Source organism: Cyprinus carpio, chromosome B5 (genome assembly GCF_018340385.1).
Source record: "Cyprinus carpio isolate SPL01 chromosome B5, ASM1834038v1, whole genome shotgun sequence".
NCBI lineage: Eukaryota > Metazoa > Chordata > Actinopteri > Cypriniformes > Cyprinidae > Cyprinus > Cyprinus carpio.
The window spans coordinates 18,682,376-18,704,730 of record NC_056601.1 but is presented as its reverse complement, the minus strand read 5'-3'; the positions used below and the strand labels follow the sequence as shown (position 1 = coordinate 18,704,730).

The window sequence follows — 22,355 nt, the reverse complement described above, 5'->3', positions numbered from 1 at the left end:
ACTTCTCGCGTGATGAATTAATAATTTCTTTATGTACAAACTGATAAAAACAATCTTAAACTATTGGCTTTATTTCGCATCAAACACAAGACAACTTAAAGCAAATAAGTGTATAAATAGTATCTAAATAAATTCTAATTCTATTTTTATACTACAAAAATGAAACGTACTCCAAATAAAAAGCCTTGGACAAACTATGCATTGTGTTCTGTCAAAGCATCAAAAAGCACCTGATGAGAGTTTGAACTACAAATTAAACTGCTGAACTCGTGCATCCTCAGATGCAGAGCTGCGCGGAAAGTTCCAAAAAATGCCATGTACACCGCCACGTGAAATGGGTTCGTGGCACTCAAAGCAAACTTCTGCCAAAACACAGAGATGACGTCATATTTGCTGTGCGCACCCAATTGAACTTGCGGACACGTCGCGTATTTGATTTAAGTTTATTTAAATTTTAGTACAGGAGAAAACATGTTTTATGTGTAACAATACTGCAGCATGTGTGTTTTTCCCTCAATGCTATCTCTGTGCAACAAACCAGGAGGTGGAAACTGATGAGTTAAGACCTTTACCACCTTCAGAACTGAAAAGATTTATGGTTACAGACCTATCTGCGGGTGGTTAGCCAAACTCAGCAGATACGCTCACTTATCCACACCCACAGCGGAGTGGAGCCGCTCCTGTCTATAAAGCTGGCAGGGAGTGTGGGTCAGGCAGCCTGTGAATAAAGACACACTGCTGTTTGGCTGCAAACAAACAATGCAATTCATTAGAGCCCGCGGTCCTGCGGCAGAAAGGGCAGGGAATGAACCATTGTCTCAAGATCACTGACGGGACTCACTGGATAAAGACACTGGCTGTGTCCATAACGGATGGCAGATACATTGCTGTCCAGCATTTTTTTGAATGAATGAATGCACATCTTAAGTAAAAATATTTAAAAAATCTTATCAACCCCACATTCTACAGCAGTGTACGTTTATATGATATAATATATAATTTAACAATATACTTTAATTCATAATTATATATATAATTATAAAAGTAAATAAATTATGACTTTAAAAATGATAAAGTCATAAATTATAAATTAAATTTTGTTATAATATTTTTTTTTTCAAACACTCTGGCACATGCCATTTCTGTTCTTTCAACTGCCAAACTGTGTGTACAGAGTTGATGTGATATCACCGGCAGCAATGGCTACACCTTTTCTATGGGAGTTGTGTTCTATGTTCCAGGCAGCACTGTATCTCAGACATCACAGTGAGTCACAGCAGCTGAAGCCTCCTCTACAGAAACAATGAGAGTGACTCAAACAGCAGCTCAATGACTTCAGCCAAAACAGTCTCTGAGTAGCTCCTCAAGGTTGGAAGTGAATTAGCAATGTAATTCAAACCAACATGAAACAAGAGTGACTCTGGATCAGCATATTGCATTATCGTCCACACAAGGAGCTCTAGTCAACTCCATAACAAAATAACTGTCCACCAGTTTTTTCTGATGTAGAAGTCTCTTCCAAATGCCTGATTACACACACGCATCCAGTAAAAAACAAAAATACACAAACAGACACCATGGTGAGTTTTAGCGAATCGTTCCTATAACAGGATTACCACTGCCAGACTAAACTGACAGAACAGTGGCAGGCATAGTAAAGGGGCGGTGGGCCGAGAGAGAGAGAGAGAGAGAGAGAGAGAGGGAGAGAGATGCACAATAGCTTTTCTAAGTGCTCATGTCAATGGCAGACTGTTTGGGTGGAACGTGCTTTTAAGCATCAACAAAACCATTAAAACCAGTCAAACTTCATCCACTAGTTTGCTGATTCAGGCCTATTAAAGCACACTACACTGGACACACTGACAGATGGTGTCACACTATGACAGATCGCAAGCTCAGCTGAATCTACAATGCTGTGCATTTACTATGCCAAGTGAATAAGAACAGAACCCACTGTAGTATCACTCTGACTTCCCATGAAGCTACAAGAGGGCATTGTAAACGTCACATCATTATTTGTGATATATTTTAATAAACAGCTATGTTAGTCAACTGTGCTTTATTCCACCCTGATTTACCAGGAAATGTATTAAGGAAACTGGTTTCAGATTGACTTCAAAGGCAGCATAGTATCACATCTGATGAAAAATTCAAGCTTTTGAGTCAACAGCATTAATATTTAATGATAAGAATGTTTATTTTTTTGGTATAATGTTGAAAAAAAAAAAAAACATTTACAAACGAATCTGCTCTGACAGATGCCGTTTTTATTCTCCTAACAACAGCTGAATTGCATGTACAGAATTGTCGGTTAGCATGTGTAGGATTGTAGAGAATTATTTATTATTCCCTCAAGGAAGGTCTATTAAAATGAAGTGGTTCTCCTTCATTCCAAACGGTGTCTTGGGAAGCTTTGAGAAAAGACGTAAATGAAGACACATTAGCATACTTCTCTAATTTGGCCAATCAATGGTATGGATCTAACCCTCCCCCCTCCACTCACATCTGCCTTCGGCAAATCAAATCTGACCTGTGACTCACTATAACTGGATCAGCCAATAAAAACCCTCATAGCAACTGAAATAATTATATTTGTCAGAATAATGAGGAACGATGGTACAGTCACTCAGCAGGTCAAGGACATTCACTCTAGCCATGACGATTCCTACAGAACTGCTGCAAAATTTAGACTAACAACAGTATTTAAAATTAAAGTTAAATAAAACAAATTTATAATGAATAAAAAAAATTATAATCCTTACTATTCCTTATTATTTGATTAGTGGCTAAGCCAGTAACTGGAGGAAGTGAATTATAAGGAGTATGAAGAAAATTACTTTTGGCATGCATTGCTAATTATTTTAACTTTTGGTGAGCTGCATGGTAAAACCCTGTTAATCCTGCCTTCATTATAAAATTAGTCACTAGCAAAAGATAGCCTTCAGGACATATGGGCTTGAAATCAGTACTGTTATCTTCTTTCAACAGGACCTACTTCAAGACTGGAAGTGCTTTTTTTTAATCTTCCTCCAGCCTGACCGCTGATCCATCAGATGTAAACCAAGGTGAACAAACTCTTAGATGATGTAACATTAGCAGATCAACTGACATGCAAATGTAAGGTTACAGTACCTGTGAGAAAGAGAGGAACTAATGAAAACATTACACTACCAGTGTAGATTTGGACTTGTAGCTGAATTTCACAATACTAATCCAACATAGAGGTTACTTAAAATAGTTTCTGCTGCTTTTTCATAGTCACTTAACACAGTGGAATCTCAGATGACTCCAGTTATCTAATTTTCAATGTCAAACCTGAGACTTCACCAAACAGTCTTTATAGAAATGAAAGTTGACTTTCTTCTGTGGAACACAAAAGGGGATATTTTGAAGAATGTGCTACTTGCTAATTTCCAAACAATTCCAATGAATGAAGACAAGAGCTTTCAAGCTTCAAAAAGGAAGCAAATCACCATTAAAAATTATCTTGAAAACAGTCTAAACCACTTCTTGTTCTGAATCCATAAAACAACTTTGTATGAGAAATAAAACGAAATTTGAGTATTCACAGATAATTGTTTCAGAAGACTTAGAATATATTTAAAAAATGAATTGTTTGTGTATTACTTAAAAAGGAAAAAAAGAGGATGAGGAAAAGAGAATTTTCATTTTTGGGTGAACCTTTTAAACAAGTTTACTTTTTATACTAAATGAAGAAAGCAAGAAAGCAAGAAAGCAAGAAAGAAAGAAAGACAGACTCTACATATTGTAATCAAAGTTAAATCAAGAACGTGCCCTTCTTAAAATGTTAATTTCCCACTTAAGAATTCAGGAAATGTTTCACAGTGGGGAAAAACAAACAAACAAATAAAAGAAAATAATCAATCAATCAATGACACAAAGCAAGTGGTAAAAAGCTACTGGATTTCCCCATGAGAGCTGATGTAGGGTTTTTGATTAGTGACAACACCCCCATTATGACAATAGTGTGGTCGGTCTCTACTGCTTCTTCCTCTTCTCACTATTTAAATAACACAATGCACAGCTGTTGCAATAGCAACAAATATTACCTGGCCTTTTGCCCTTGAAGCAGAATGAAAATCAAAAGGATTGCCTGAGGATAAGAGTCAAATCCAGTTGCAATCTGATAGAGCCGATTAATTTAAGATGGCAAGATATACTTAAATTAGAAACAGTTTAAAAGCATGTCTGTGCTGAAATAAATCACTGGCTCTTTGAATATAACCACTGCTGCTGACATGGTGTTAAATCATAAATAAATAAATCACAGGCTCTTTAACAGCTGCATTTAACACGGCCATTACAGTTTAAACCCTTTACCTTTTACAAAATTATTATGTCTGTATTGGAATTTAAGAATGTATTTTTATAAAAGGTGTAAACATGCATTCACCAATATGCTTTAGTCAAGAACAGATGCTTAAACTTAAGAATTATAACCTAATTGTTGCAATTAGAACAACACGTAGAGCAACAGAATTGCTAATACTTTTATAAGTCATGTTATTCAGGAACAGGCTTTTGTTAGCTAAAGAGAACTGAAACAAACAGAGTGGAAAGTGATATTGGGTGCATAAGAAATCCCTACCTGAAATGATTTCCAATTCAAACAATACTCCTAAGAAATCATGTTTTTTTTTTAGTTTTTAGTTTTTTATATTTTGGACATTGACACATTACATGCTTTTAGAAATAGATCCACATGACCTGACAATGGTGAACAGAGGGAGAAATGAAAGTGAATGCTGTCCTAACAATCACTCCACAGAACAAGAAAACACGTTAGATTAAGAGTGATATTTTGTCCTGACCAGAGAGGAAATGAAAGTCTGCTGTTTAAGGACAGATTTCACTCAGTCAGTGAAGGAGAAAGTCATGCTCTGTTTCAAAACCTAGCGAGAGGCCTAAGGAAACTGCACTTTGAGGCATCATATGTGCACTCCAGGCCCAACGACTGATCCAGATTTAATTATGCCTCCTCCTAAGACACGTCGTTTTTGCCAAATTATAAGGCAGGATCACTTGTATCTTACATGGAAAAAGCAATCCCAAAAGAGCTCAATGAAGAAATAAATTTCATAGGAATGTTAATTTTTTTTTTTTTTTTGGTGTGATTAAAAATGAAATATTTTACACAATTTATGTGTGCTCTTTATTTTTTAGGATGGAACCAAACAAAATGGAATTTATTTTTGAACCACTTTTTGACATTCTAATATTATATATATTATAATTGACATTATAATAATACCAGTAATAGCAATTTTATCTACAGCAGTGCTTCCCAAACCTGCTCTGCACATTTTGTATGTCTCCCTAATCAAACACACCCAATTTAGTTCTTGCAGTCTCTACTAACGAGCTGATGAGTGGAATCAGGTGTGTTAGATAAGGGAAACATACAAAAGGTGCAGGGCAGGGGGTCCTCCAGGACAGGTTTAAGAAGCACTGATCTTTAGTATAGATTGAGTATATTAAGTAAAAACTAATAAGATATAACAACACAACTCTGCTAATTCTTACTAAGTTTTGTAATCTTGAAGTTTTGTAATATTAATTATAAATAAATAAATTTTATAATTAAAACATTATATAAAGTATTCTTTAAAATAATTGTGTGACTTAATGTTTCATCAAGTTTGTGTGCTTTGTATTTTTATGCGTATTAGAGCATCATGTCGTTAGCTAGGCAACTTGCTAACTCAACTGCAATTTTGAAATCAATTGCAAGTCAAGTCTTCCATACTATTTGTGAGCTTCTTGCATGGAGAGCCCATGTTACTGCTGCCCATGTACATCATTCTTGTACAAGAGAAGAAATCATTGAATAAAGTCATTTGTTTTGATTTTTGGACAAAAAGTATTCTCGTAGCTTCATAACATTACGGTTAAACCACTGATGTCACATGGATTATTTTAAAGATGTCCTTAGTACCTTTTTGGGCACTGAACGTGGTGGTTGTGTTGCTGTCTGTGGAGGGTCAGAAAGCTCTCAGATTTGATCCAAAATATCTTTGTGTTCTGAAGAAGAGCGAAGGTCTTACAGGTTTGGAACAACATGAGGGTGAGTAATTAATGACATAATTTTCTTTTTCTTTTTTTTTTTGGGGAATTATTCCTTTAAGAGGTTCCATAATGAACAGGATACTGCCTTAGACGGCAACTGTCTGCATACAGAGCTTTCCAGAAAAGATCTATTAGAGGTTAGTCTACAAACTGAGAGGATAAGATACTGAAACCTTCTTTTTCTTAATAGTTCTCAGTCAGTGACACTGAGTCTCTTCAGTCCATCTGTTCACTTTGCATTTTTAGCTCTTGAGTTTGAGAATGTTTTGAGTGAGATATGAAAACATCCAAAGAGTGTGAGATAGCAATGCAGGGACTGAGATATTGGATCTTTGTCAAATACATGACAAAATGAGACCGGCACTCACCTCCCAGGCTCATCGATCTTCTGTGGGGGAAGCAGTGCCAGTACCAAGGTGGAGAGGGATGTCGAGGTAGATGGGTTAGGGACTTTGAGGTTGTTAGGGTCAGAGCTCAGGATCAGGATGCTGAGGATAGAGGAAAGACATTTTAATGCAGATACTGAGACAGAGAAATATGTTAAATACTAAATGTATTATTTTACTTTACTAGTGAAAATATCTAGATACATTTTTTAGAGAAAAAAATTGCCAATAGCAAATTGCTAAATATTTTCTTTGCTTTAGCCATAAATGTAACATATTTGTTGCATAAACCCCCCAAAAAAGAATTCCACTGTTAAGAGTTGTAGTTCTAACCAGGCTGATGCCAATGTTCGTTTGAACTACTACTGCAAGTTTTCAGAAATCACCTAATCGTTGAACTATGATGGTAATAACGGACTTGCAACCATAGTTGGATAACAATGCTTTTAGCCCCAATTAAAAGAGTCCAGCTCCAAGTTATATCCTGTTATGTAGATATGAGTTGGGTCAGTTTATGTGACTTTATCATCTGCTGGGTGGAAGTCTGATCTTTTAAAAAAGCTGTAGCATATCTCTGCTGTACACACACTGTACAATTTGAGCCATCATTCATGTCTGCAGAACAAACGGTGCAGGAATATAATATTTACGGATGGGTTAAGAGTTATAAAAACCTGAGCACTAGCAAATGAAGCCTGCTTTAGCCCGACACTTAAAGCACTTAATATAGCAAAGCAAAAAAGTAGCACTGCATCCTCCGTTATTAATGATGCATAAGGTGGTCACAAAGTAAAACTGAAAAACATTTTAAATTTCATTATCAACCAGAAGCTCCTCAAATGTGACTCTCAATCATGAAAACTGCAAAGCAGAACAGAACAAATTCAATGACTCTTTAAATTCTACTTTACATTATGGTATTTTAAGAAAAATCACCAAATGACCTAAAAAAATAAATACATTTTTTAAACATTTTTAATAGTAAACATAAGAAAGCCAGTCTCTTTGAAAGGCTTACTCATTATGATTAATAGTTTATTAATACTATTTTCAGTCCTTTAATATCAGGTGTATCAATTAGAGCCCTGCATTTCAGCCCGGGCCCAACAGTCCCCGACTTTTCTTTTACACCCCTAGGGCTGGGCTTTGGGCCAATTTTCACATCACAGTTCTAGACGCGGTCCAGGCCTTGGGCCTGTTTTAGGTTTCTCTTTATTTTTATATTTTAGACGTCCATCAATTAGTGCTGAAATTTTGTTGTTGTTGTTGCAGTTCAACAGTATTTTGAAAAAAAAATGTTTCTGCATAACGGTTGTTGGACACTTAACTTGATCTGTCTGTTATTTTTCTTTAAGTGACCAGTTACATTAAAACTTTGCTCTATAAATACTGACCACAAAAACACTACACAAATTCTGCTTATTCTGTTCTTTGTTTTGTTTTTTACTGTGGGGTCATGTAGGGGGTAAAAACTCATTACATGTAATTGTAAAGCATGAGAAATCGTCACTGAGGCTTTGAGAAGCCACTTCACCCCAGGCTGCTCTGGGGGTTTGTCCCTGTAACAAGAGCACTGGAAGTCACTTTGAATTAAAGCATCTCATAAATGACAACTTGCTGGTTAAATGAACACAATAAAACATGTGAAAGATATTCTGACTAAACTAGAGTCAACTATATTATTCAGGCAGATTGTAAACAGTGTTAACAGTGGCTTAACAGTGTTTCACAGGATAACAGGATTTGTTGTTGTACTCTCATTTAAAAAATCCTGTAATAGGCTATTTATGGCAGGTTCCACCATGACAACTTGCCCCGAAACTGGAGTCTGTGGTCTCAAAATGTGCTCAATGACCTGTATACTTTGTATAATATAGTGCTGAAAGGATGACATTTTTGACAGCCAAAAGTCAGAAACGGGTCATTTTAGCACATCTCACTGTCCTGAAGTCAATGGGTTTTTAAATAGGTTTTTGGTTAAATGCACAAGATATTTTTATGTTTTATTATACAACATAAAATACACCAGTAATACCCCATTGTGATTTTTTTTTAAACCTTTACCTTATCTTAAAAAAGTGGGTTGCTAACAAGTGGCTAAATGAGAGTACAGAGGTTTTCGAGGACATTAAACATCTGCAAACAGGTAAACTCATCTACTCACTAGTTTGCTTTTATAGTCTGTTTATAATTGAGCTCTTGCAAACTATTCTAACTCAAACTTTCAGGGAAAATATCTGTATATAAACCCAACCTCTGGCATAGTTTGACAACCAGACATACACATGCACCCTTCTCATGCTAAAAAACATTCCCATCCAGCCCTTCTGATACTGAACGTTACACACACATTCATCCAGCATACAGTGCTTCTTCTAGACTACTGCCAGTATCTAGGCCACAGGCTCCATCGTATCTGTCCTTAGCTGACAGTGGCAGTTAAATTTGTGTTATGTGAAAGCCTCTCCCAGGCCTTTTTCATTCACCAGTTAACAGCACTCCTACCCCGGGGTGAGCAATGCGTGTGTGCGCGCATGCGTGCGTGCGTGTGAGTGATGGATGCATTTCTGCTCCCTTTCACTATCTGTTCATGTCCAGCACTGTGAATTTGGGAATTGTGCCCTGTCACTTCACACAGCCACCAGACCATCTCACTACCAGAGAATAAATCTTCCTAAAGATAATATGACACATGCAGGATGAAAACTGTTTTCTCCTCATTTTATCTACTGAACAAGACAGTGGTAATTGAATAAAGGGGGCTCCATCCCACATGTGCCCGTGATAAAAAGCTACTGTCGACGTATATAAATGCAACTATTTGTAATGAGCTGTTATTTGGGAGAGATGATGTTTTTGCTAGATGTTTTTCCAACTTGTGAAAAGACTGTATTTCAACATTCTAATTGTCCTAAGCATTTGATCCACAAGATCATCATCTAGAATCATCTAGGATCATCATCAACTACTACTACTACTACACACACACACACACACACACACACACACACACACACACACACACACACACACACACACACACACACACACACACACACACACACACACACATATTCTGTTACTCTGGTTTAATATGCATGTTTAACATGGTAACACATTTAACAGAGGCTAAAAAAAATAAATAGTTCAACAAAAAACACTGGAAGTAAAGTCACTGGATGGAGCTAGAATTATTTACTAGCAATATTTTTAAATAATGATTAAACAAATTATTAGACAGGGTATACTCTATGAATTAGTCTAACATACAGTAGCTAAATATTGGAATATATAGCAAAAGGTCTGATTTAAAAAGTACATTCATCTAGCCAAAAACTGTCCTTTTACTGTTTTTAATGTAAATTAAATGATAATTCAGTTTTTAAAAACCATACATTAGACAGGCATTTACAAGTTTTCACTGTACATGGCATAGTAACTTACAGTTAACCATTTGACATGTTTTTACTTTAGCATTTTTACAGTCATTATTCTGTAAAAATTACGTTTTTTAGAGTATATTTGTACAGTGTAGCTCTTACTGAGTCCATAATTCACAATAAAACTTCCTCCAGAGAAAAATCCCTCCCCTGTTTACCTGCATCAAAATCCATTGACATATTTTGTTCAGAACTGTTTTGAATTACACTCTTAAAAATAAAGGTGCTTCAAAAGGTTCTTCAAGCGATGTCATAGAAGAACCATTTTTGGTTCCACAAAGAACCATTCAGTCAAAGGTTCTTTAAAAAAACATATTGTTTTAATAATCTGAAGAACTTTATTTCACCACAAAGAATTTTGTGAAACAGAAAGGTTCTTGAGATGTTAAAGTTTTTTTATGGAACCATTTAGACAAAAAGGTTCTTCTATGGCATCGCGAAGAACCTTTATTTTTAAGAGTGTTGTAAACGGTGCTTGATTTGTGCATATTTCTTTCCTGATTCAGATGAGATTCAGATTGTTTGTTAGTTGTAAAATACTGTATACTGGCTCCAATATGTCATCCTGTATTCCTGTCTAAAAGTACTAACTATTTACAGACATAATTCAGAACATACATTTCTGCTCAATAATGTCCAGTTTACCTGCCCAGTAAACACATCTTTGTTTCCAGGTGGACTGAAAGAAAAAAAATGCATGTCCTTATTTCCGCAAGCGGAAAAAGCCAATCAGATTCCAGCAGCTCAATAAAGTACCTTTCAGTTTAGTGTGAAAATGCATCAGATGGTCAGTGAAGGCACTGTAGGCGGTCCGTGGGCATGGCTTCTCAGAATCAAACCATCTATGAATAGGTCTTTCAGTAGGCAGAGAAAGAAAGTCAGACCGTCTTTTATCTTGCTTGTTCAACCGTATCAAATTGTCTAACATGAGAGAAGGAGCACACGCTATCTTTAACCATATTTAACAATATCTAGAAGGGCCTTTGCCATTTCTTCTGTTTTCTATCCCTGCTCTTCCCAATAACACAAGCAGACTGTATCTACTGTATATCTCTTTAAGACAAGCCTGCATACAGTCTGCATTATCTTGTTGGATTTCTGGGGCTTAATGCAACAGAGTAGCTTTGCTGAACTCCAGATCAACCTGATTATGTCACTTTTGTGAGATTATGTGTGATTAGTCTCTAACGGTATCATCAGATGATGTTAAAGGAACAGTTCTAAATGAAAACATCTTCTTTTGTGTTCCACAGAAGAAAAAGTCATACAGGTTTGGAATGACAGAAGGGTGAAAAAATAATGACAGAATTTTTATTTTTTGGTGAACTCTCCCTTTAGGAATGCACAAAATAAACAAAAGAACAATGCAAATTCCCTTGCATATAAGAGAAATCTGGCTAATTTATTTGAAAGATGATACTACTTCTTTGTTCTGCAGAAGAGAGCTGCAGCAGAGTGAGAGAAGTTACTGGCATAATTAAAAAATTGTTCGAATAAAAATCGATAAAACAAGGGCAGGGACCCATGTGTCTCAGCTGAGCATGAGTTCTGCGGCGTGTTTGGAGAGAGAGGAGCGAGAGACAAGAGAGATGTGGGTGGTCATATCGGTCTGTAATTACTCCCTCTAGAGCTGCAGGTGAAGAGAGATGACCTTTCCACAAGCTAAAAGCACAGTGTGCACAAATCACCTGACAACTCGTGCAGAAGTCACGTGAAATTTTCTAAAAATAAACAGATGATATCAAAATACTTATCCTGTAGAGCAATACAGTATATGTGTTTTTGAAATTAACTGTTTTGACTATTCAATGCTCAAATCAACATCCCATCAGAGTGAATTCAATAATATATGAGAAAATTAAATTCATACATGTTATTACTTGAAAACACCACTACAATGATGAACATCCTTTTAATATTTTTTTTTGTATTAAAATTGATTTTCATATTTATTATGGGCATAATGTCAAAAATGTCTAATGGACAAAACTGACCTGATATCATAATGAAAAAACATGTCTCATTAACAGAATGACATTTAAAAAAAAAAAAAAAAAAACATTTTAACAAAACTGCTTCATTGATTATAAATATTTGTCATGTGGTGCGACCAACAAAGTCTTATGATCCAATGAACTTGAAGGAAAAAAAAACAGTAAATTATATAATAGAGGACCCCTGCAGACCCTCCTGACTGTGTGTATACTTAAAATATAACTTTTCATGACTATACAAGATTAGTTCAGGTTGTGAAATGTCATGTGGTGTGACTCCACAAAAACTTGGTTTACAAAATAATTAAATAATAAAAACCTTGTTGAAAATAATGGTTTAGATGTGCATACTTACATTTATTCAGGGTGTAAGGAAAATATGTCTTTACTTTGTACTTGATGGTTAAACCACATGACATTTTTATTGGCTGTTTACACTTTTATTAGTTTGGTTCTCTTAGTTCTTTTGAAAGAAAATTATACATTTAGTCCTGGTTCACTAAAGCGTTCACATTGTCAATTTTAAGACCGAACCTAAAGATACAAAACAAAATAAATTAGATATATGGACAACATTATGGTCAACTGGACCACTTTTGAAGGATGTATATTTTGTGAACTTATGAACAAACAATGTTGTGTGCTAGGCTTAATGCACTCATTGTAAGTGTGAACATACTATATGGTGGTATTTAAACCCGCTGATAACTCAAGAAGTGCTTATAAAATGTGTAAAGGAGTCAAAAGAATTTCTCCACTGCAAGAAGATGCAGTTTCAAAGCCTGTACTCAACCCTAATGAGCAACATCACGACTATTACAAGAAAAAATGGGTGTGCGTGATCATTCCGTCCTGTTTAGAGTCGAATCTTGTGACATCATGACATGTTTTTGGTTTGTTTAGATGTCTTTGGTCCATGTTGCATTCATATTTCAGTCGAAGCACACTAAAGTTTGTTCGGAAGTGGACCAAAACCCACCTTTTCAGGAGTCCTGGTCCACTTGTTTGGTGCGAACCAGGGATCCAGTGGCAGCGTTTACACTAACAGAGCAATCGCACCAGAGTTCATTGTAATCGAATCAAACCTGCCCAATGTGAACACTGTCTCAGTCAAAGCACACCAGAATTCAGTTTGAAGCACTTGTTTGGTGCACTACAGGGTTTGGGTGGCAACATTCACACTTACTCAAATGAACCACACTAACAGAGTAATCGCTTACTTTTTTTGGTCGCACTTTAATTTAAGCTCCAATACTCACTATTAACAAATCATTAATTACAACTTTTGCCTCAGAAAGGGTAGGATTAGGGATGTAGAATATGTTCACGCAGAATTATGTGCTTAAAGGGTTAGTTCACCCAAAAATGATAATTCTGTCATTAATTACTCACATTCATGACATAACAAACCTGTAAGACCTCCGTTCAGCTTCTAAACACAAATTACGCGTGCCACAGCTGACACAGAACAGCATACGCTGTTTACGTTCAGTGGATACTCTCCAAAATGGTGCCAGGGTGGAGACAAATTGTTGAATAATGTTAATTTTTCTTTTGCATACAAAAAGTATTCTCATATCTTCGTAAAATTACGGTTGAACCCCTGATGTCTAGGGATGGGCGATATATCGCATGCGACTGTCACGCGCATTTCGTCAGTAAAGCCGGTTCCCTGATTACCGCTAAATCGGCATCACCTGCTTTCAAATGGAACGGCATTTAATAGACAGAGCCGTAGATCACTGACAAGCTACGCAATATCGCGTTCATTATCGAAGGTGATTCATCTGCGATAATGAACGCGATATTGCGTAGCTTGTCAGTGATCTACAGCTCTGTCTATTAAATGCCGCTCCATTTGAAAGCAGGTGATGGTGATTTAGCGGTAATCAGGGAACCGGCTTTACTGACGAAATGCGCGTGACAGTCGCATGCGATATATCGCCCATCCCTACTGATGTCACATGGATTATTTAAACAATGTCCTTGCTATGTTTCTGGACTTTGATTGTGTAAGGGTCCTTGCTGTCTATGGGTGGGTCAGAGAGCTCTCAGATTCCATCAAAAATGTGTTCCGAAGATGAACAGAGGTCTTACCGGTTTGGAACAACATGAGGGTGAGGACAGAATTTTCATTTTCGGGTGAACTATCCCTTTAATAAGTAATAATATATTACTGATAAACAGCCAATATGTCAATAAAAGGCATGCCAATAAGCAACTAGTCAATATTAGAATCGGTCCTTATACTAAAGTGTTCCATTTTTTTTTTTTTTTACAAATCAAGTGAGATAAGTGTTAACATGCCTTTAGTGTCATTCAATTTAAGCATCTCTTAAAAATGATGCAAGCTTTTCAAAGCCTTATGAAACCAACATGAATACAAAGACTAGCTACATTTCAAAGCACTCTGCACTAGACGTTTAAAGATTTCTCCTTTTCTTTTACTCTTACATGTCATTGGCCCACCTATTACTCAAACATTAAATAGTCTATTTGCAGGATTTTCTTTGAACGAAGCTCCAGAACATGTTTGTTTTGTTTTAATGCGGCAGGAGTTATATCGTCTCAAGGCTCCCGGCATTAAGCTGCCTTATATTACATCGGGCTAATCTCTGCCAGAGGCTGGTTTAACCACCACGCATCTCCAATATCTACTGAGCATGGGCTCTGCATCCCAGACAGAGCAGCTCTTATGTGGAGCGACCTTCAAGTGCTCATGAATTAACACAGCAGGCTTCATACACAAACCGAAACACACACCATAGCCGTAGCTTCACGCTCGACGCTGAGACAATGAAGTGTGGGTCATGAGAACCTGGAGAGGCCATGCAGCATCACAACAAAGGAAAGCCCCATCTTTTTTTGTAATTCATACAATCCAGCACTGTTAATCTAAAGGCTTTTGTAGGTCTTGGACAAAACATACACAACAATGTGTCTGTCAGCCAGCCTAAAATGAGAACAGTTTGCCAAACATTAGAGTAATTCTCTCATGAGATGAGAATGTGCCAAATGTACAATCAAAGTAAGCAGCAAACAGATTATTCACATAGCGATTGTCAATGTCTGCTCTCTCCCCATCAGCCATTAGCTGACAGAGAGAGAGAAAGTGAAGCAGAAGAGATTTTTTTTCCTAGAATAAACCAGGACACCTGTCCACCCACAGGGCTTATAGCTTTATAATGCTGCACTGCTAATAATGTAATAATATCACTGTCAAACGGTTTAGGATCATTCACTCACTGTTACCTATCATTCGCATCTCCTCTTAATAAAGTACAATTGATCAAAGCATAAGACATCGAATATTGAAATTCAAAAGCTAATTAAACAGTCGAGTCAAAACAGATCGATTAAGAAATATAAATTAGCATCACACTTACAGTACATGAGATTGAAATTGGTAGATACATTATCTCTACAAGTACTGCAAGAGGAGGACTAAACATTTACAATGCATTAGATAATCCATGCAAGAGTGGAACAAGTTTTCACATGTGGAAGGTCTATATTGCAGTAAATTAGACAATGTTTGTTTTCTTCAATGAGCTGATTCAAATAAAAATATACATGATATTTACATAATATATAACATATATCATCACATTTTTGCAATAGCTTTCTGGTTATCAAGTAAACAAAACAAAAACCACAATAAGGTGCGTTTAAATATGTCAATTATTTAATGACGAACATGAACTAAAAAATGATATAATACCAATTTTACTTCAATATCAGGACAAGTTGTCACAGGCTGTAAATGTAATTTTATTCATTCATTGCATTATCTGTAGACCAAAATGTTATATTTATACACATTACTTTTTCCATTTTTTGTTTCATCAACTGTTTAGTTCCATAATTGTTTTACTATTTAATATTTGCTGAAAATACAAAAGCCAATATAAAGCCAAAATCTTGTTTTCTGTGAAATTGATAAAAATGGTTTATGATAATGATTAAAACAAGAACAAATATGCCATGATACCAGGAAAATAAACTTAATTCAAAGGGAAAACAAGTTTTATATCCAACTGACAGATTTTTGTTCTTGTTATAAACATATATACTCATTTCATGTTGTTACATTTTTTAAGTTTCAAGTAAATGTATCTTCATTTCAAGGAAGTTTAGGTTTTTGTATTGAAAAATAAAAAAACAGGCGATGAAAATCATGTTTTGCCATGTGATGTAACATTTAAAACCATGATTTTAATCATTTAAGACTTTCTACTCTGATTTAAGACCTTTTTAGGAAGGGCGAATTAAGTCGTTTTAAGACCCGGAGAAAACCTGTTTTACTTCTTTTGTTCCCATTGTGACAACTTACCCCATAGAGTTTAACACATGTCCTGTTTGGGATTCCAAGATAAACTGATGTTAAATGAACTCTGAATTTCAAAAATGTCCCCAAACACATCCTAAGGAATCTTCTATCCCCAGTAGAAACAAAATAATCCAGCAAAATCAACATCACAAAACCAGCTTTGCTAAAACTATAGAGGAGATTGTGATATTAATGATTATTAATCAAGTCATTTAGAAAAGCCTATTATGCACGGTCAGTTAAAGTCTCTGTTGTCAGTTGTCCCTGTGTTAATATTCTGTCAGCTTTGCTTTCTCACCAGCATTACAGCTCAGAGGATTATGCCTATTAAAATTATTTATACGAGAAACATGACCTAGTCATTCCTTACTGCAGATTCCTAAAAATTAATTACAACTTCTAAAAATTTTGCCGGGCTTAAAGAACAAGTCGAGATTGTTAAATCAGCCTATAATTAAGCACAGACTCTTCAGTCTGGCTCTTTCTATTAATTTTGATGCAGTGCCTTATAGAACATTCATTATAATTCTATGCAAGTAAATTTGAATCTAATTATGGCCAAACCTCTTTTACAGCAGCCTCCATAAGTTAATGACTCTTTGATAAACAACAAAGGGAACAAACAAACCACTGCCAGATGGTGCAAAACAAGTGTAAAGAATGTTTTAGCTTGATAAAAGAAAGCTTTTATCTCTTGCAATTAAAGTAATCACAAGATGGAAAACTGAAAACTTCCATCCAAGCCTTTAGCATTTGACAGTCTAGTGCAAACAGACTAGTTATTCAGGACTGAATTTTCCTTCCTCTTAATGAAACCTAAAAATGAAAAAAATCTGTCATCATTTACTCATCCTCATGTGGTTCCATTCATGTTTTTTCAAAAAGGACAAAGGTAATGTGAAATGACTTGACAGTATTGCAAGTTTATATTGTAAGTGACACAATCACTTTGTATAATGAGGAGATCGAAATTTAAGCTTTAATTTACTCGTAAATTAAATAATTGCCAACATGCGCATACACAGACCGATTTTGTTTGTTTAGAACTGATTGTATTGTGTTTATATGTCCAATTATTTATATTCAGAAACAATTTTTCTTTTATTTTGATTTATTTCTGCTTTTTGATAAACTTCTACTTCACATCAAAACAATAAAATGTAGCCTATTTTTCTATTTTTATAACAACAGAAACAACATTATTAAAAAATTTGACAAAGTTTTCAAATAAAGAATATAAACTCAACTGAACTTTGCATAAATGTAATAATTCAATTTAGAAGTTGTTTCTATTGGCTAACTTATATAAAAATAATCATTATCATTCAAATTTTGGAAAACTGATCAAATACTAGAGATGTAACGATTCACTCAAGTCACAATTCGATTCAATTCATGATTTTGGTTTCAACATTCGATTCAATTCACAATTGAATCTACACATAAAAAATCAAAACTACACATAAAAAATATCAGCATGAAACAGAAACATCAGATGAGTTGAGCGAGACACAGATTCACTCTCTGCCAGCAGGTGGTACTTAAAGCGTTTCCTTGGTTTCCGCTGTAAACAAAGCAGCGCTGCACTTATGAACTTTAATATGCATTATACAGAGGCAAGATGAAAAGAAAAAATACCATCTACACTTTTCTAAAGACTGTAAGTTCCCCTCAGACATACATTCAAATAAACTCCTACCCCTAATTGAATCTTGATTCATTTAGCATTTCAACCGATTTGAATCGTTACATATTTGAATAAATTTTAAACCGGCTTGCGGTTAATCGTTACATCCCTATCAAATACCAGAAAAATATTGGTAAAAATGAATTATCGGTTGATCTCTAACACAGACTACAACAAATATGGCAAAACAAACCTTAAACGATAATTAACGTCAAACCTCATTGGTTCTTGCATGCTCAAGATTAAATTTTTGGTCAGACGGTTCTTCTAAATGTTAAAACACTAAGCTCTCACATCATCTACAAAGGGCAACTTCATCTTCCTTTATGACAGTCTGTCCACTGCTCTGTCCTCCAACACTCTGCATATTACAGTATCAGCTAACCTTCTTTTACGCTGACATTTAAATCACGTCAAAGCACTTAATTAGTTGTAACGTTTTTGCATGCCTATAATTCACTCAGTCACTTTTAATGCTGCCATGTAAATGAATCACTGTCGTTAAACTCCAGTCAGTAACGGTCTGAATATGGCTACTGATAATATTACTAAAGTAAAAGGTGTGTGAAAACATACACTGTGTTGACACAAGGACGTGACCGCCGCTAATGAAGGCGTGCATGTTGACATGGTTTAAATGAACAAAACTTTATAGCACCTATTAAAGGTCTTTGGAAATGAATGAATAAAATATTCCTTCCATGGCTTGAGATCTTCATCACAACTACAGTCATCATTCTGTCCTTGAAGATATTCACACTGCATTTTTTAAAAACAATTCAGACACTGCCTTGGAGCGGAGTTCCTCTGCGTTGGCCCTGAGAAAACTGATAAAAAAAAAGAATCTTTGACTAAGTCAGAAAACAGACTGTGAAAGCAGTTTAATCATTTCTCTGAATGCAGTGACAGAAATTTGCTGACTTGAAAGGCCACACAAGACAAATTATACATGAGGAAAACTGGCCCAAGGCCACATCGGACTCTCAGTATTTGTGAAGTGCAGCTGCTTCACTTTCAAGATTTCATATGAAGCCACCAAACAAAACTCAACACACGCTGCTTAAAAAATGAATACAATCCCAAACCCTGGAGCCGGCTGCATCCCAGGAGAGCCTCAGCTCTTTAAATATACTGTTTAAAACAAGGTAAGAGAATTTGCTTTATCTCACTAAACAACCTCACTGCATAAAATGTACTATATTCATTAACTGGATGAATATGTGAATGATTTATTCATATGTATTAAATAAGACTATTATGAAATAGCCTATATATAGGGTGTAGAAATACACATGCACAACCGTTTAAAAGTTTGGGGTTAGTAAGATTTGTAAATTTTTTTGACATAAAGCCTCTTATACTCACCAAGCATTTATTTGATAAAAAATATGGTAAAACCCATAATAATGTGGAATATTATTACAAATTAAAATGACTGGTTACAATTCAAATACATTTTAAAATGTAATTTATTCCTGTGATGAAAAAGCAGAATTTTCAAAAGTTATTACTCCAGTCTTCAGTGTCACATGAGCCTTCAGAAATCATCTGATGCACAAGAAAGATTTCTGTAACACTTTATTTTAAGGCCCAATGCTCACTATCAACTAGTTGCTTATTTTTGTTTTTTTTACTTGGTTATTGGATTTTTTTTTGTGGTTAGGTTGTTATTATTGACTTGTTTTTCATGACCATGTTTTAGATCCCTTAACCCAACCCAATACCTAAACTGAACAACTGCCTTACTAACTTTTAATAAGCAGAAAATTAGTAGTTTATTGAGGGAAAACTTTTAATAATAATGAATATGTGTTCCCTAATCTAAAGTGTTACCAAGATTTCTTAATGTTAACAATGTCAAAAACAGTTAATATTCTTTTTTTTTGGGGATTAATAGAATGTACTTACCCCAAACTTTTGAATGATAGTACATTTTTTTTCTTTATTCCAAAACACTAACACTATACCAAATAAGGCACAAGACAACATGAGGGAAACTTTTTTTTTTTTTAAATATGTCCTGCCCCAATTTTCTTTTTCAATAGGAAATAAGTGATTTTTTTAAAAAGGGAATATACAGCTGTATAACATATAGGAAACCACCCTATAAAAGCTAACTAGAAAGAGCGTGATGTCCATACAGAGAGAGCAGTAATCAGAAACCCATAATACTGCAGTTCAAAGAGTCCTTCTGGGAGGGACATTTCCCATTTCAGCTCCCCACTCATTTGCCTAGAAAGACCTACAACTGGGACCGGAGGCTTCACTCAGCTCACAAACAAGAGCTTATTTAAAAACATGGCCAGCAACAGCCAGAAAAATACTAGAAAAAAGAAAAAAAAAATCAGTGAGTGCCTCTAGGGAAATTCACTTTAGGATCACCTTTGATCTCTTCTCTCTGTGTGCGGTGACAAACATCCATGATGGGTCTACAGCAAATAACCTCTAAATGTCTATCTTCTAAAAACAGTCACCATGAGCTGTAGTTATCACACAGCTTACTGCACGATATATAAACACGATATATAAATATTCACTAAGTGCCTGAAAATACGCAAGCAATTCTGGAAATACAAGAACAAGTCGGTCTTCAAAACCTGCTCATATGTGCCAGATATATAAGAATTACAAAAAATATCAGAAGTACTGTGGCAGTAACACAGTACTTTAATGTATACAATGCTATTAAAGTGTTTACTAAAATATTTGGCATGCCATGGTGACTTGTCCATTAAATAAATAAAGTAATTAAACACAGTACCATTTTCATTTTGATATATTCTATGTAATATTATGAAATTCCAAGGTGCTTCCAAGATGACCATATTATTTACAAAACCCCACATAATAGCAAAATACCATGTCCAGAAAAACAATACTGTTGGTATAAATCCCCCAGCAGAGCAGTGCTCAGCAAATTTGACTGCAGAACACAATCACACTTAAGTTCATAGTAAAATCACACAAAAATTACTTTTTTCCCCTGCTTAAGACACTAATGCTAATGCACAGATGTCAAATCTTCCCTCTGATGTTATTGCTGTTATTTTGTTATTTGCTCAGTCATGTCTTGATAGGCTACGTGAGAAGGTTTAAAGAACACTCCCATACCCAGAGCTCTTCATACCGAAGCATTTACACATACACATTTGTCACCGAGCAACACTTAATGACTTTCTGCCCAATTCGCTATTATACATTTGCAAAGGGCGGGTCGTTACTGTTACCTACTCCCTGGATCACTGACGTCCTTAAAATCAGCGTACTGCGACATAAAGCACGGCATTTTTTTCCTTAAACGTATTAAAAGTAAACTAACCTGTCATAACAACGCATAAAACACAAGCATTTCAAAAGTTTAGTTGGAAATACTCCTTGCCAATCAAAACATCAATGCAATGCGTAAACTGCGTGTTTTCGCAGCCCTACCTGCATAGACAGCAGCAGAAGCATCACTCGGAGAGAGTAAATGTGTGATATTGCGGATGGATGTAGCTTATAACGTAAGAATATATACGGCGAGGTCTAACTAAGGCTTTTCTTTATCAACCAACTACAAGACCTGTCCTTGTCATTTCGCCGCCTTCTCAGTCAGTTTCCACGCGAGTGTTTTGCTCTGCCACCTGCACACATGCAGCATCCGACGCCGCGCAGAGAGTCTGCATCTAGGGCATGTATTTGGCAGGAAAGCAGGTTTGTAATGCCTACAGCGCAAGCGTATTCCGAGGGCGCCATTCAACAGCAGAGCACTATTTTGCAAAAACGCCGAACCGCTGTGGATCACAGAGATAGAGAAGAGTGCGTTTACTATCACGGCGATACAGAGAGAGAGAAAGAGAGAGACTACAGTGAGTCATCAGTTGTGGCACTTCAACATCCGTAACGGAGATTACGGGAAATCTGTGTCCAGCAGCTTTAAAGTGAGGCTGATTCATTTTCACACTCCTCCTACATAAACACACTCTTAATTAATGGTGCCTTTCGTAAACCGGTGTTTTGAATCTCTTAAATTAATTCACTAGCTATGTTTACATGCAATAAAATAATCCCTTTAGAATCGGATTGAAGGCTCAACCGGACTGAATTGTCTTAATGTAAACACCTCAATCTATCCGATTCAAGTAAATCCGAACTAAATTTCGAGTAGTGTAAACCTGAAACAATCCGATCAACAGAAGAAATAAACATGAACCCAAATAATAAGTGTCCTATAATAACAATAATAATGCTTGTTGGTTATTTTGTCTCATGCTTAAATATTTACTAAATATTTGCTCCTTACTGCTTTCACTAATAGACGCAATATTGAATTTAAAGCTAATAAAAACGAGGCTTATCTTTACAATCAAACATGGAACACACTGTATGAGGTCCAAAGACTACCTTATTTTCACCAACTCACAACTTCCAAACTATTTTATGGAGATTTGT

At 35.7% G+C, this 22,355-nt stretch overlaps 1 protein-coding gene across 2 annotated transcripts in view; it reads right to left on the bottom strand.

Moving 5' to 3' along the window:
- apba1a (amyloid beta (A4) precursor protein-binding, family A, member 1a) overlaps window positions 1–21,896 on the bottom strand; it is a 51,321-nt gene extending 29,425 nt beyond the window's left edge. Inside the window, exons 1-2 of one of the 2 annotated variants that reach the window (XM_042724695.1) lie at window positions 21,354–21,896; window positions 6,456–6,575 (exon numbers count right to left, since the gene is read on the bottom strand). The gene's annotated coding sequence lies outside the window, so the exon portion shown is untranslated. The remainder of the gene's footprint in view (window positions 1–6,455; window positions 6,576–21,353) is intronic. The other variant, XM_042724694.1, reaches the window with a different exon arrangement.
- Between the last annotated feature and the right edge of the window lie 459 nt (window positions 21,897–22,355).